At 46.9% G+C, this 16070-nt stretch overlaps 1 pseudogene; it reads left to right on the forward strand.

Moving 5' to 3' along the window:
- The first annotated feature begins 3519 nt into the window (after positions 1-3519).
- On the forward strand, positions 3520-6310 carry LOC123142611 (uncharacterized; annotated as a pseudogene).
- The last annotated feature ends 9760 nt before the right edge of the window (positions 6311-16070 follow it).

Raw genomic sequence — 16070 nt, forward strand, 5'->3', positions numbered from 1 at the left:
GTTGGATCTCAATTTTCATTAGCTTTGCACTAGCGTAGCCTTTCTCTATCATGTCACTTTTTGTGTGTTTATCTGCATGTACTGAATCTATATAATGTGTGCTTTGCACATGTGGCATGATACCACCAGAACCTACTGCATATGTACCTATGTTGCATTGGTTCCAGCTTTTTGGGTTGGCAGTTATATAAGTTATTGCATGTCTATTTTAGTGCTCATTCACTCTCACCATTTTCTTTAGATAACTAGCATTTTTACAGTAATGCAGTGTGTTTTTCTGAGAATATATGTGTTCAGGTTTGTCATCCAAAATGTAGAGTTTTTGACCGTACAGAGGACCTTTCTCAGGTATGCTCGTGACTGTGAAGTACAGCAAAAAGATGATGTATATGTCATACAATGGGGCTCCTGGGGCAGCTGTATGCGTTGAGTATTTGCGAAACTAAATAGTGCCCCATCCATCTTTAATTATGTGGAAAGAGTGAGGCACTAGGAAGGTGATGCCTCCATTGTACATGCCCTTATCTTCCTTTGAGTGTGTAGCCTTGGTGTCACAAAAAAGCAGACCGAAGATGCAGGAGTGTGTATGGTACTGGAGACAGACTTTTGTGTGTGGGCGACCGTAATCGGGTCAGAATCTGTTTACCCGGTCCGTTAGCGGTGTGGCTGGTTTGGTGTGGGGTAGCGGGCCAGCAGGAGGAAATTCGACTGAATGTACTGAAGAAATCAGTCGTTTTTTTCTAGCAAAACTGACCCGTTCCTCGTAAAAAAGCAAAACTGACTCAAGACCTGAGTATTTAGCAAAACTGACTCAGATCTGAGCTCGCCCACGTGTAAACACACAATTGGCTGAAAAATTCGACCTAAAACGAAATAGAAAACAGACGTCTGTTGATTAGATAGTCCCTACTATATACTAGTACACTACTACTATTGTGTAGCGGAATAGACCAGGCGTGCGTACTAGTGTATGCTGTACCATAAGAAAAGAACGCCCTACCCACCACCCCCGCCAAAGTCCAGTGTTGATGGGAGCGCCTATACATAGAGACAAGGTGAATAAAGGGATCGCGCATAATGACGTGGATCAAAGGCGCCGAGAGATTAGATGGATTCCTTATGTTTGCGTTGTGTGGGTGAAGAGGCAACAGAGAAATAGTGGGCTGAAACTTACGTGGGGCAAGAAAAAAGAGTCTAGGGACGTCTTTAAGTCTTTAGACCATCCTCAGCAGATTGGATACTTGGGTACACGTCTCTCTCCGGCCTCTCCTCTCTCTGCTCATCACGAAGCTAGACAACCGATAGGTGGAAAGGAAGATGGTCCTATCCTATCAGGTCTATTTTTTTTTCATTTTGGAGACCAAGCTATATGTATGTATTCTATAAAGCTACACACCTACACAAACAGCCCTCACGATATTGAATTGGTAAGAATTTTTGCTTGCGTGTACGCAGATATCGCCGATCGTAACGTAATCATCACCAAAAGAAGAAAAAGGGAGTATGCACAAAAATGTACGTACACCCCGCGGCGTATGCGTATGCGTACAGCACGACGAAATGGACCCGATTAGGACGGGCAGGCGAAAAGCCAAAGAAAAACGGAAATGCTTGCAATTGCATCCCCATGGAAGCAAGTCATTTTAGTCTAGTATAGTACTAGTAATAACTAGGATCCATCCAAGTGTCCCAAACCAGCGCGAAATTAGGAGGCGTCCACAGAGGCAGCAAGCACGTCACGATTGCGGCAGCTAGTTGGGGACATGCACAGCACCGCACGTACGGCTCGCCATCGTTTTCGCTCCTACAGTAGCATTTTCCGCGCTGGGGCTCGTGTACGGTGACGCGAGACGCCAAAGCCCCCGACCCCCGTGCCCCTGTACGCGCGCGTCTGCGTCGTCACCTCATGGACGGACGGTGGCCCGTGGAAACCCTGTGCTGCCGCCTGATCCCGTGGCCACGAGCGCCCGTTGGTACCAGCGCGCAAACGGCTACATGATCCAGCCAGACCCGAGGGAATCCGCCCTGCGTCCCCCGCATTGGAGGAGCTATCCATCCGATTCGGCTGGCGCTGCTAGCTGTTCCTCTCCCCCACCACGTCGACCCCTCCCCGGCCCCGGGCATGCATGCGGGATGCGGCCACGGGGCTTGCACAGTGCGGCTTCCTCCTTTTCCTGATGGATGGGAGGGAGGGCGCACAGTGGCGGCTTGTGCTGGGGTCAACATAGTAACATCCATGCATGCATTGCATTGCGTGGTGTGCGAGCACTACAGTGGTGTGGTAGGGGAGACGGCGTTGTTACCATGCACGGAGACGGAGGGAGTGTGCGCATAAATGGGTTGCTCTGTGCGGCATCTCAAGAGCCACAAGTATCTCTGGCCCCGGCTGGGAGCACGGAAGGAGCGCATTCATTGATGTGGTACGTGCCAAAGCTCCTACCTTTTACAGCTGCGTGCGTGTACCCAGAGCAGCTGACGCTGACGCTGACGCGCCCTCACCCCCACCCGATAGCTAGCTAGCTAGCTGCCGCCATGCAGTCGCTCGTGGAGGATTGAAAATAAAATAGACGAACAAAAGTGATGTGCAAGCATTGGCGGCAGAAATCTCATATTTGACCACGAAATCAAATCACAAACTGACCTGCTTTTGAAAAAAATTCATCGGCTGACCCTTTCGTGTAGCGCCCGACAGCTAGGCGCCGCACACTACCATGCAGCGCATCTGCCTTAGGCGTCGCACCTCCTGCCAGCGTGGCAGCCCTGGTCCAGTTGCGGCCCCACAGACAGCACTGCAGCTGCCACACTGTGTAAAGTGCAGCGCCTATCGCTTGGGCGCTGCACATTGACTTAAGCCGCATCGGGCCAGCCCCTCCCAGCAGTTCTTCCCCCTCTGAGGAAGTTGCTCTGTTTACAGAGAGCGGCGGCGGCGCCGCCCCCTTCGGATCCCCCCACACCCCTCTCAGATCTGAAGTTTTGAGGTCCGGATTCGATCTCCAATCCCTCCTACTAGGTAAACTCCTCCGTTCCCTTTCTTTTCCTCCGTAAATGCGTTGCAATTTTAGGGATTTGCCCAAGATTAGGTGGAACCTTTGATTTGCTTGGTTTGGATCTTTGTTTGCCCAAGATTAGGTGGAACCTTTGATCCCCCCCCCACACACTATATGATTCTTGTTAGTGAAACCTAGATTGTAAATTTTTCTAGATATATATGAGATGCCTAGTTTTGTAGATAATTATGAGATGTTGAGTTTTGTAGCTATATGTGAGATGTTGAGTTTTTTTAGATATATATGAAATGTTGAGTTTATTTGAAATATGAGATGTTGATTTACTTGAACACATATGACATACTAGATATATATGATAATTTACAATCATTTATTCATTGTGTGAGAAGGAGATGTTGAGATTCTTGTAGATGAATACATATGAGATGTTTAGATGAACACATATGAAATGTTGAGTGTTTACCGATATTTGAGATGAACTCATATATGTTTATTGTTGAAATTTGTAAGGATGGTTTGGCTTCTCGACGATGTCTACGACACGAAACACCGGGCCTACATGATGCGCGAGAAGGAGATGGTAATAACGAGTAATCTAAATATTTTGCAAATTTGCCTTAAGTTGAAATTTACATGCCCTAAGATTTGTCATTACTTGTTTTTTGCAGAAGCTTGAACCTTTGAAGATTCGGTATCACGGGGTCTCTGGTCCTGCCATGCCTTACGATGAGTGGTACACATCGTACATCAAGCAGGCATGACTACTCCCGTGGATTCAGTTGGTCAGCCGGTCCACGCCGAATCTGAACGCTCCACTGGTGTCCGCTCTTGCTGATCGGTGGAGGCCGGAGACGCATAGTTTCCATCTTCGGACTGGGGAGATGACCGTGACGCTCGAGGATGTCTCGTTGATCACCGGTCTTGCTATCGACGGGATGCCTCTCTGTATGAGCACCGATTCTGATGGCTCCTACTGAGGCTGAGGCTGATGTAGAGGAGGGAGAAGAGAAGAAGAAGAGGGAAAGGAAAGCAGCCGAAGCTGCTTTCACGTGGATTCAAACTCACTTTGCGACGTGCCCTCCGGGTGCCACTGATGATGTGATCCAGACACATGCTCGTGTCTACATGTGGTATGTTGTGTTGAGGACTTTGTTTCCTGACTCCACTGGTAAGAACGCTCCATGGATGTGGCTGAAGGCGTTGACCGTCTTCGATAGCAAATGGAGCTGGGGTTCAGCGACTCTTGCCTACTTGTACCGACATGTAGTTGGTCTGTTTTGTGATCAACTCATTTCTTCATTAGCAATGCAAGCTTGCTGTCAAGTTAACATTGTTTTTCTTTCATATGCAGCTGGACGATGCGTGTTGCAGGATCACAGATAGTGCAGGCATTGGTGGTAATATGCTTCTACTTTCTGTATGGAGCTGGGAGCGTCTGCCTGTTGGACGCCCGAAGAGCGTCAGGTTTAATCCTTGGTATGAAGATGAAGATGACGAATTACGGCGCCCCACTTGGGCTTACAAGTGGGATGTGGTTTCCGAGATGACGAACGATGTCAATCTCATGTACCAGAAGTACGTTGCCGAGTTGGACACGATTACGCCTGAGCAGGTAACGAGGTCATTACTTCAGTCATTTCTCATGTTTGCCTGAAAAAAAGTCACCAATTTTGCATCGTTGCCCTATTTCATAGGTGGAATGGCAGCCATATGGCGCCAATGACAGACTTGGGTACACCCCGGAGTTTAGCATCAACCCGATGTGCTTGCGGGATAGGGATCTCTGGCTTATGCGGTGCGCACTGATATGCAACTGGGCTGTTGAGTTTCATTTGCCACATCGCGTGTTTCGTCAGTTTGGTCTGTTCCAGCCTCACCCGCCGGAATGGGTGGATACGGACAAAGAACTTCATAGGTAAGAGAGCGTATCAACTAAGCATCGTTAGTCCTTCTTGATTTTGCTAATGTTTGTTATTGTACCATGCAGGTTGGACAGGAGAAGGCAGCGGAAGATAAAGGACTGGGACAAGCATCATGCTTCGTATGTTACCCTCTTCCAGCTTTGCGTGGAGCAAGCTCGTAGCAGTGCATGCGCCCAGCTTCGTGAGCATAACCCACTTGCTTTTGATAACTACATACGATGGCTTCTTGAAAATACTCGAGTTGAGATATGCCCGCCGGCATATAATGAGGATATTCTTGAAGAACCCGTGAACTTTGAGGATCTATCAAAGGGGAAGTACAACAGAGATGTCAGGGTAGGGCAAGGAGTCCCTGCTGTTCCGGTGATTAACTATGTGGTAAAGTGTTCCTTCTTTACTTTCCCGTTGGCCGTATTACACATGTCTGAATGGCTAACGTGTTCATTCTTTCTCATCCGCAGCGCACCGAGATCAAGAAAGCAGCTGATGAGAGCCAGTCTATTCTGGAGAACACACCGGTTGGAAAAGGCAATGATGATGGTTCACTACGAGCATTCCTCAAGGTACATATCGCATTCACTATGAGAGCCAGTCTATGTTGTGGAGTTTGATATCTTCCACACTTGTTCATGTTACAGCGTCAGGCCAGGAAGTTAAGGCGGTTATCGAATCTTCTCGGTTGCCGTGATCCCGAATTTGATGAACCATCTGCCTCCAGGTCTGGTACACCATCAGACCCCTCATCTCACCATCAGGGGGACGATGTGAGTTCCTCATATGCTTATCTGGATGATGAGGGTGCGGTCACCCAAGAGGTATGACTAATCCTTTAGATGTGATTCTCACTTGATTACGACGCCGCTCTTCACCATATTGTTTGATTGTGTGATAGGGCCATGACATTGATGATGACATGACTTTGGCGGACGCTCAACTTCGGTCCCCATATGTGTTCAAGCCTAGGCAGCCCAGACGCCGGTACACGCCCAACGACTTTGACAACAGAGGCAACCCAAAGGTGGTCGTAGGGACCTCGCGGATGGCTAGCTTGGATCATGAGGCGGAGGCGGAGCAGGAAGTGCAGGAAGAGGAGGCTCGTCCACCCAGGAAGAAGAAGATAGCCTGCAGGCGTGGCACCAGGAACACGCGCGGAAAGCATTAGTGCTTGTGTTTGTTAGTGCTCTTGTAGCCGTTTCATTAGGTTGATGAACTTGTGAGGTTATGTTATATGTTGGTGAACTCTTACTAGTGTGGTATTTGTGTTTGCGAAGTAGTAGTAATGTTGAATTGTCCTAAATGATGTGATGTTCAAGTTATTAGTTGTCTTTGTTCAGTATTTGTGTTTACAGTAATTTTAGTTATGTTGAACAAGTTATGTGAGTGCTGCATGAGCCCAAAATGGCATCTGTTTCTGTAATTTGGCAGTTAACGGCACTGTAGTGTTTGGGAACGTAGCAATAATTCAAAATTTTCCTACGTGCCACCAAGATCAATCTAGGAGATGCTAGCAACGAGAGAGAGGGAGTGCATCTTCATACCCTTGAAGATCGCTAAGCGGAAGCGTTACAAGAACGCGGTTGATGGAGTCGTACTCGCAGCGATTTAAATCACGGAAGATCCGATCTAGCGGCGAACGGACGGCGCCTCCGTGTTCAACACACGTACAGTCCGGGGACGTCTCCTCCTTCTTGATCCAGCAAGGGGAGAGGAGAAGTTGAGGGAGAACTCCAGCAGCACGACGGCGTGGTGGCAATGGAGCTCGTGGTTCTCCGGCAGAGCTTCGCTAAGCACTACGGAGGAGGAGGAGGAGGTGTATGAGGAGGGAGGGCTGCGCCAGGGAAGAGGTGCGGCTGCCCTCCCACCCCTCCACTATATATAGGGGCAAGGGGAGAGGGGGAGGCGCCCTAGGGTTTCCCCTAGGGGGTGGCGGCCAAGCAGATTGGATCTCCCTAGGGAAAATCCTAGGGAGACTTGCCCCCCAAGCCAAGCAGGTGGAGGCTTGCCTCCCAAGCCAGGTGGAGGCGCCCCACCTCCCCAAGTAACGTGGGAAAGGGTGTGGGGGGCGCACCACCCCTTAGTGGGCTGGTTTGCCCCTTCCCCTTTGGCCCATGAGGCCCTCCAACACTTGCCGGGGCTCCCGAAACACCTTTCGGTCATGCTGGCCATAGCCTGGTACCCCCGGAACACTTCCGGACTCCAATACCCTTCGTCCAATATATCGATCTTCACCGCCGGACCATTCCGGAACTCCTCGTGATGTCCGGGATCTCATCCGGGACTCCGAACAACCTTCGGTAACCACATACTATTTCCCATAACAACTCTAGCGTCACCGAACCTTAAGTGTGTAGACCCTACGGGTTCGGGAACCATGCAGACATGACCGAGACACCTCTCCGGCCAATAACCAATAGCGGGATCTGGATACCCATATTGGCTCCCACATGTTCCACGATGATCTCATCGGATGAACCACGATGTCGGGGATTCAATCAATCCCGTATACAATTCCCTTTGTCTATCGGTATGTTACTTGCCCGAGATTCGATCGTCGGTATCCCAATACCTCGTTCAATCTCGTTACCGGCAAGTCTCTTTACTCGTTCCGTAACGCATGATCCCGTGGCTAACTCATTAGTCACATTGAGCTCATTATGATGATGCATTACCGAGTGGGCCCAGAGATACCTCTCCGTCATACGGAGTGACAAATCCCAGTCTCGATTCGTGCCAACCCAACAGACACTTTCGGAGATACCTGTAGTGCACCTTTATAGCCACCCAGTTACGTTGTGACGTTTGGTACACCCAAAGCATTCCTACGGTATCCGGGAGTTGCACAATCTCATGGTCTAAGGAAATGATACTTGACATTAGAAAAGCTCTTAGCAAACGAACTACACGATCTTGTGCTATGCTTAGGATTGGGTCTTGTCCATCACATCATTCTCCTAATGATGTGATCCCGTTATCAATGACATCCAATGTCCATGGTCAGGAAACCATAACCATCTATTGATCAACGAGCTAGTCAACTAGAGGCTTACTAGGGACATGTTGTGGTCTATGTATTCACACATGTATTACGGTTTCCAGTTAATACAATTATAGCATGAACAATAGACAATTATCATGAACAAGGAAATACAATAATAACCATTTTATTATTGCCTCTAGGGCATATTTCCAACAGTCTCCCACTTGCACTAGAGTCAATAATCTAGTTCACATCACTATGTGATTGTAATGAATCCAACACCCATGGGGTTTGTTCATATCTCGCTTGTGAGAGAGGTTATTAGTCAACGGGTCTGAACCTTTCAGATCCGTGTGTGCTTTACAAATCTCTATGTCATCTTGTAGATGCAGCTACCACGCGCTACTTGGAGCTATTCCAAATAACTGCTCTACTATACGAATCCGGTTTACTACTCAGAGTCATCCGGATTAGTGTCAAAGTTTGCATCGACGTAACCCTTTACGACGAACTCTTTTACCACCTCCATAATCGAGAAAATTCCTTAGTCCACTAGTTACTAAGGATAAGTTCGACCGCTGTCATGTGATCCATTCCTGGATCACTATTGTACCCCTTGACTAACTCATGGCAAGGCACACTTCAGGTGCGGTACACAGCATAGCATACTGTAGAGCCTACGTCTAAAGCATAGGGGACGACCTTCGTCCTTTCTCTCTCTTCTGCCGTGGTCAGGTCTTGAGTCTTACTCAATACTCACACCTTGTAACACAGCCAAGAACTCCTTCTTTGCTGATCTATTTTGAACTCCTTCAAAATCTTGTCACGGTATGTATTCATTTGAAAGTACTATTAAGCGTTTTTGATCTATCCTTATAGATCTTGATGCTCAATGTTCAAGTAGCTTAATCCAGGTTTTCCATTGAAAAACACTTTTCAAATAACCCTGTATGCTTTCCAGAAATTCTACATCATTTCTGATCAACAATATGTTAACAACATATACTCATCAAAAATTCTATAGTGCTCCCACTCACTTCTTTGGAAATACAAGTTTCTCATAAACTTTGTATAAACCCAAAATCTTTGATCATCTCATCAAAGCGTACATTCCAACTCCGAGATGCTTACTCCAGTCCTTAGAAGGATTGCTGGAGCTTTGCATACTTGTTAGCATCTTTCAGGATTGACAAAACCTTCTGGTTGTATCACATACAACCTTTCCTCAAGAAAATCGTCGAGGAAACAATGTTTTGACATCCTATCTGCAAGATTTCATAAATAATGCAGTAACTGCTAATATAATTCCAACAGACTCTTAGCATCGCTACGAGTGAGAAAGTCTCATCGTAGTCAACTCCTTGAACTTGTCGGAAAACATCTTAACGACAAGTCGAGCTTTCTTAATGGTGACACTTACCATCATTGTCCGTCTTCCTTTTAAAATCCATCTGCACCCAACAGCCTTACGACCATCAAGTAGTTCTTCCAAAGTCTATACTTTGTTTTTATACATGGATCCTCTCTCGGATTTTATGGCCTCGAGCCATTCGTCGGAATCCGGGCCCACCATCGCTTCTCCATAGCTCGTAGGTTCATTGTTGTCTAGCAACATGACTTCCAAGACAGGATTACGTACCACTCTGAAGTAGTACGCATCCTTGTCGTCCTACGAGGTTTGGTAGTGACTTGATCCGAAGTTTCATGATCACTATCATAAGCTTCCACTTCAATTGGTGTAGGTGCCACAGGAACAACTTCCTGTGCCCTGCTACACACTAGTTGAAGTGACGGTTCAATAACCTCATCAAGTCTCCACCATCCTCCCACTCAATTCTTTCGAGAGAAACTTTTCCTCGAGAAAGGACCCGTTTCTAGAAACAATCACTTTTGCTTCCAGATCTGAAATAGGAGGTATACCCAACTGTTTTGGGTATTCTATGAAGATGCATTTATCCGCTTTGGGTTCGAGCTTATCAGCCTGAAACTTTTTCACATAAGCGTCGCAGCCCCAAACTTTTAAGAAACGACAGCTTAGGTTTCTCTAAACCATAGTTCATACGGTGTCGTCTCAACGGAATTGCGTGGTGCCCTATTTAAAGTGAATGCGGTTGTCTCTAATGCCTAACCCATAAACGATAGTGTAATTCGATAAGAGACATCATGGTATGCACCATATCCAATAGGGTGCAGTTATGATGTTCGGACACACCATCACACTATGGTGTTCCAGGCGGTATTAGTCGTGAAACAATTTCCACAATTTCTTAATTGTGTGCCAAACTCGTAACTCAGATATTCATCTCTATGATCATATCACAGACATTTTATCCTCTTGTCACGACGATCTTCAACTTCACTCTGAAATTACTTGAACCTTTCAATAATTCAGACTTGTGTTTCATCAAGTAAATATACTCAGCATCTACTCAAATCATCTGTGAAGTAAGAACATAACGATATCCACTGCATGCCTCAGCACTCATTGGACTGCACACATCAAAATGTATTACTTCCAACAAGTTGCTTTCTTGTTCCATCTTACTGAAAACGAGGCCTTTCAGTCATCTTGCCCATGTGGTATGATTTGCATGTCTCAAGTGATTCAAAATCAAGTGAGTCCAAACGATCCATCTGTATGGACTTTCTTCATGCATATATACTAATAGACATGGTTCGCATGTCTCAATCTTTTCAAAAACGAGTGAGTCCAAAGATCCATCAACATGGAGCTTCTTCATGCGTTTTATACCAATATGACTCAAGTGGCAGTGCCACAAGTATGTGGTACTATCATTACTATCTTATATCTTTTGGCATGAACATGTGTATCACTACGATCGAGATTCAATAAACCATTCATTTTAGGTGCAAGACCATTGAAGGTATTATTCAAATAGACAGAGTAACCATTATTCTCCTTAAATGAATAACCGTATTGCGATAAACATAATCCAATCATGTCTATGCTCAACGCAAACACCAAATAACAATTATTTAGGTTTAACACCAATCTCGATGGTAGAGGGAGCATGCGATGCTTGATCACATCAACCTTGGAAACACTTCCAACACATATCGTCATCTCACCTTTAGCTAGTCTCCGTTTATTCCGTAGCCTTTTATTTCGAGTTACCAACACTTAGCAACCGAACCGGTATCTAATACCCTGGTGCTACTAGGAGTACTAGTAAAGTACACATTAATATAATGTATATCCAATATACTTCTGTCGACCTTGCCTACCTTCTCATCTACCAAGTATCTAGGGTAGTTCTGCTTCAGTGACCGTTCCCCTCATTACAGAAGCACTTAGTCTCGGGTTTGGGTTCAACCTTGGGTTTCTTCACTAGAGCAGCAACTGATTTGCCGTTTCATGAAGTATCCCTTCTTTCCCTTGCCCTTCTTGAAACTAGTGGTTTTACTAACCATCAACAATTGATGCTCCTACTTGATTTCTACTTTCGTGGTGTCAAACATCGCGAATAGCTCAAGGATCATCATATCTATCCCTGATTTGTTATAGTTCATCACGAAGCTCTAGTAGCTTGGTGGCAGTGACTTTGGAGAACCATCACTATCTCATCTGGAAGATTAACTCCCACTCGATTCAAGCGATTGTAGTACTCAGACAATCTGAGCACATGCTCAACGGTTGAGCTTTTCTCCCTTAGTTTGCAGGCTTAAGAAACTTGTCAGAGGTCTCATACCTCTTGACGTGGGCACGAGCCTAAAATCCCAATTTCAGCTCTTGGAACATCTCATATGTTCCGCGACGTTTCAAAATGTCTTCGGTGCCTCAATTCTAAACCGTTCAACATTACGCACTGAACTATCACGTAGTCATCAAAACGTGTATGTCAGATGTTCGCAACATCCACAAACGACGCTCGAGGTTCAGCACACCGAGCGGTGCATTAAGGACATAAGCCTTCTGTGCAGCAATGAGGACAATCCTCAGTTTACGGACCCAGTCCGCATAATTGCTACTATCAACTTTCAACTAAATTTTCTCTAGGAACATATCTTAAACAGTAGAACTAAAGCGTAAGCTACGACATAATTTGCAAAGACCTTTTGACTATGTTCATGATAATTAAGTTCATCTAATTATTTAATGAACTCCCACTCAGATAGACATCCCTCTAGTCATCTAAGTGATACATGATCCGAGTCAACTAGGCCGTGTCCGATCATCACGTGAGACGGACTAGTCATCATCGGTGAACATCTCCATGTTGATCGTATCTACTATACGACTCATGTTCGACCTTTCGGTCTCTTGTGTTCCGAGGCCATGTCTGTACATGCTAGGCTCGTCAAGTCAACCTAAGTGTTTCGCATGTGTAAATCTGGCTTACACCCGTTGTATGCGAACGTTAGAATCTATCACACCCGATCATCACGTGGTGCTTCGAAACAACGAACCTTCGCAACGGTGCACAGTTAGGGGGAACACGTCTCTTGAAATTTTAGTGAGGGATCATCTTATTTATGCTACCGTCGTTCTAAGCAAATAAGATGTAAACATGACAAACATCACATGCAAATCATAAAGTGACATGATATGGCCAATATCATCTTGCGCCTTTGATCTCCATCTTCGAGGCGCGGCATGATCACCTTCGTCACCGGCATGACACCATGATCTCCATCATCGTGTCTTCATGAAGTTGTCTCGCCAACTATTACTTCTACTACTATGGCTAACGGTTAGCAATAAAGTAAAGTAATTACATGGCGTTTTCATTGACACGCAGGTCATACAATAAATTAAGACAACTCCTATGGCTCCTGCCGGTTGTCATACTCATCGACATGCAAGTCGTGATTCCTATTACAAGAACATGATCAATCTCATACATCACATATATATAATTCATCACATCCTTTTGGCCATATCACATCACATAGCATACCCTGCAAAAACAAGTTAGACGTCCTCTAATTGTTGTTGCATGTTTTACGTGGCTGCTATGGGTTTCTAGCAAGAACGTTTCTTACCTACGCAAAAGCCACAACGGTGATATGCCAATTGCTATTTACCCTTCATAAGGACCCTCTTCATCGAATCCGATCCGACTAAAGTGGGAGAGACAGACACCCGCTAGCCACCTTATGCATCAAGTGCATGTCAGTCGGTGGAACCTGTCTCACGTAAGTGTACGTGTAAGGTCGGTCCGGGCCGCTTCATCCCACAATGCCGCCGAATCAAGATAAGACTAGTAACGGTAAGCAAATTGAACAAATCATCGCCCACAACTACTTTGTGTTCTACTCGTGCATAGAATCTACGCATAGACCTAGCTCATGATGCCACTGTTGGGGAACGTAGCAATAATTCAAAATTTTCCTACGTGTCACCAAGATCAATCTAGGAGATGCTAGCAACGAGAGAGAGGGAGTGCATCTTCATACCCTTGAAGATCGCTAAGCGGAAGCGTTACAAGAACGCGGTTGATGGAGTCGTACTCGCAGCGATTCAAATCGCGGAAGATCCGATCTAGCGCCGAACGGACGGCGCCTCCGCGTTCAACACACGTACAGCCCGGGGACGTCTCCTCCTTCTTGATCCAGCAAGGGGAGAGGAGAAGTTGAGGGAGAACTCCAGCAGCACGACGGCGTGGTGGCAATGGAGCTCGTGGTTCTCCGGCAGAGCTTCGCTAAGCACTACGGAGGAGGAGGAGGAGGTGTATGAGGAGGGAGGGCTGCGCCAGGGAAGAGGTGCGGCTGCCCTCCCACCCCTCCACTATATATAGGGGCAAGGGGAGAGGGGGAGGCGCCCTAGGGTTTCCCCTAGGGGGCGGCGGCCAAGCAGATTGGATCTCCCTAGGGAAAATCCTAGGGAGACTTGCCCCCCAAGCCAAGCAGGTGGAGGCTTGCCTCCCAAGCCAGGTGGAGGCGCCCCACCTCCCCAAGTAACGTGGGAAAGGGTGTGGGGGGCGCACCACCCCTTAGTGGGCTGGTTTGCCCCTTCCCCTTTGGCCCATGAGGCCCTCCAACACTTGCCGGGGCTCCCGAAACACCTTTCGGTCATGCTGGCCATAGCCTGGTACCCCCGGAACACTTCCGGACTCCAATACCCTTCGTCCAATATATCGATCTTCACCGCCGGACCATTCCGGAACTCCTCGTGATGTCCGGGATCTCATCCGGGACTCCGAACAACCTTCGGTAACCACATACTATTTCCCATAACAACTCTAGCGTCACCGAACCTTAAGTGTGTAGACCCTACGGGTTCGGGAACCATGCAGACATGACCGAGACACCTCTCCGGCCAATAACCAATAGCGGGATCTGGATACCCATATTGGCTCCCACATGTTCCACGATGATCTCATCGGATGAACCACGATGTCGGGGATTCAATCAATCCCGTATACAATTCCCTTTGTCTATCGGTATGTTACTTGCCCGAGATTCGATCGTCGGTATCCCAATACCTCGTTCAATCTCGTTACCGGCAAGTCTCTTTACTCGTTCCGTAACGCATGATCCCGTGGCTAACTCATTAGTCACATTGAGCTCATTATGATGATGCATTACCGAGTGGGCCCAGAGATACCTCTCCGTCATACGGAGTGACAAATCCCAGTCTCGATTCGTGCCAACCCAACAGACACTTTCGGAGATACCTGTAGTGCACCTTTATAGCCACCCAGTTACGTTGTGACGTTTGGTACACCCAAAGCATTCCTACGGTATCCGGGAGTTGCACAATCTCATGGTCTAAGGAAATGATACTTGACATTAGAAAAGCTCTTAGCAAACGAACTACACGATCTTGTGCTATGCTTAGGATTGGGTCTTGTCCATCACATCATTCTCCTAATGATGTGATCCCATTATCAATGACATCCAATGTCCATGGTCAGGAAACCATAACCATCTATTGATCAACGAGCTAGTCAACTAGAGGCTTACTAGGGACATGTTGTGGTCTATGTATTCACACATGTATTACGGTTTCCAGTTAATACAATTATAGCATGAACAATAGACAATTATCATGAACAAGGAAATACAATAATAACCATTTTATTATTGCCTCTCGGGTATATTTCCAACATGCAGCGCCCAACAGCCAGGCGCTGCACTGTACTGTGCAGCGCCCCACGCTTAGGCGCCGCACCATACAGTGCAGCGCCCGTCTCATAGGCGCTGCTCAACTGGCCATGGCTATCCAAAGAGCCACAGAAGGCTTGCAGCACTGACCATCCACGAAAATTACCAAGTCAGAGGGCAGCGCCCAAGAGCCAGGCGCTGCACTGTACTGTGTGACGCCTATCCCTTGGGCGCTGCATGGTATTGTGCAGCGCCTGTGTTCTGGGCGCTGCACGGCTGTTTACTGAAAAAACAGAGTTTACAGCACATTCATTTCACCGGAACAACATAATACTTACATTGACTGCAGCATCACAGCAATTTGAACAAACACAAATTTTATGCCGATGAGTTCATAACTTAAGACAATTCAAATGTTACTACGACATGGTTCATGACACATTCATTACAAATGACAAATGGCAGCTTGCCCTAGAAGATACTTCACCAGCATCTCACATGCCCTCACAAGTTCACGACACATTCAGTAGAAGATAGTTGACGACGAGTGCACCGAAGCGAAGTCCCTACTGAGTAGAGCGAGGCCATTTCCCCTTCTTGTCACGGGCCGAGTCCTCCTCTTGCGCCTCGCAAGCCTTTGCAAGCTTTCTTACCCTCTCCTCCTCACGAGCACGTTTCGCTTGGCGTGCCCTCTCCTCCTCTCGTTTCTTCCGCTCCATCCTCTCCTTCTGACGACGCTCTTCCTCAAATCCTCTTCGAAACGATTCTTCGAACCGCCGTTGCCGCCTAAGACAATCTTGGTATTGGTTCTTTTTGACATCTTCTGGCACTTCAAGATCTATCCACGTGAAGTACTTGCATGGAGGAGGCGGTGACTGCATACAAAATTTTTGTTAGTGTTGACACACATTTATAGTAACATTTTACTTCTCGAGCTTACCGGTGGTTGGTCATAGGCGTTAGTTGGAAGTGCACAGTCATAAGCATAGTTCGGGCATACAAAATATCTCCGCCCTTCCATCCATGATTTATTTCGGTCGGTGGACACCTTCACCTTGCAAACATCTCCACACCAACATGGCGGGATGTCGACAT

This window comes from Triticum aestivum, chromosome 6D (assembly GCF_018294505.1).
Source record: "Triticum aestivum cultivar Chinese Spring chromosome 6D, IWGSC CS RefSeq v2.1, whole genome shotgun sequence".
In the NCBI taxonomy this organism is placed as follows: domain Eukaryota; kingdom Viridiplantae; phylum Streptophyta; class Magnoliopsida; order Poales; family Poaceae; genus Triticum; species Triticum aestivum.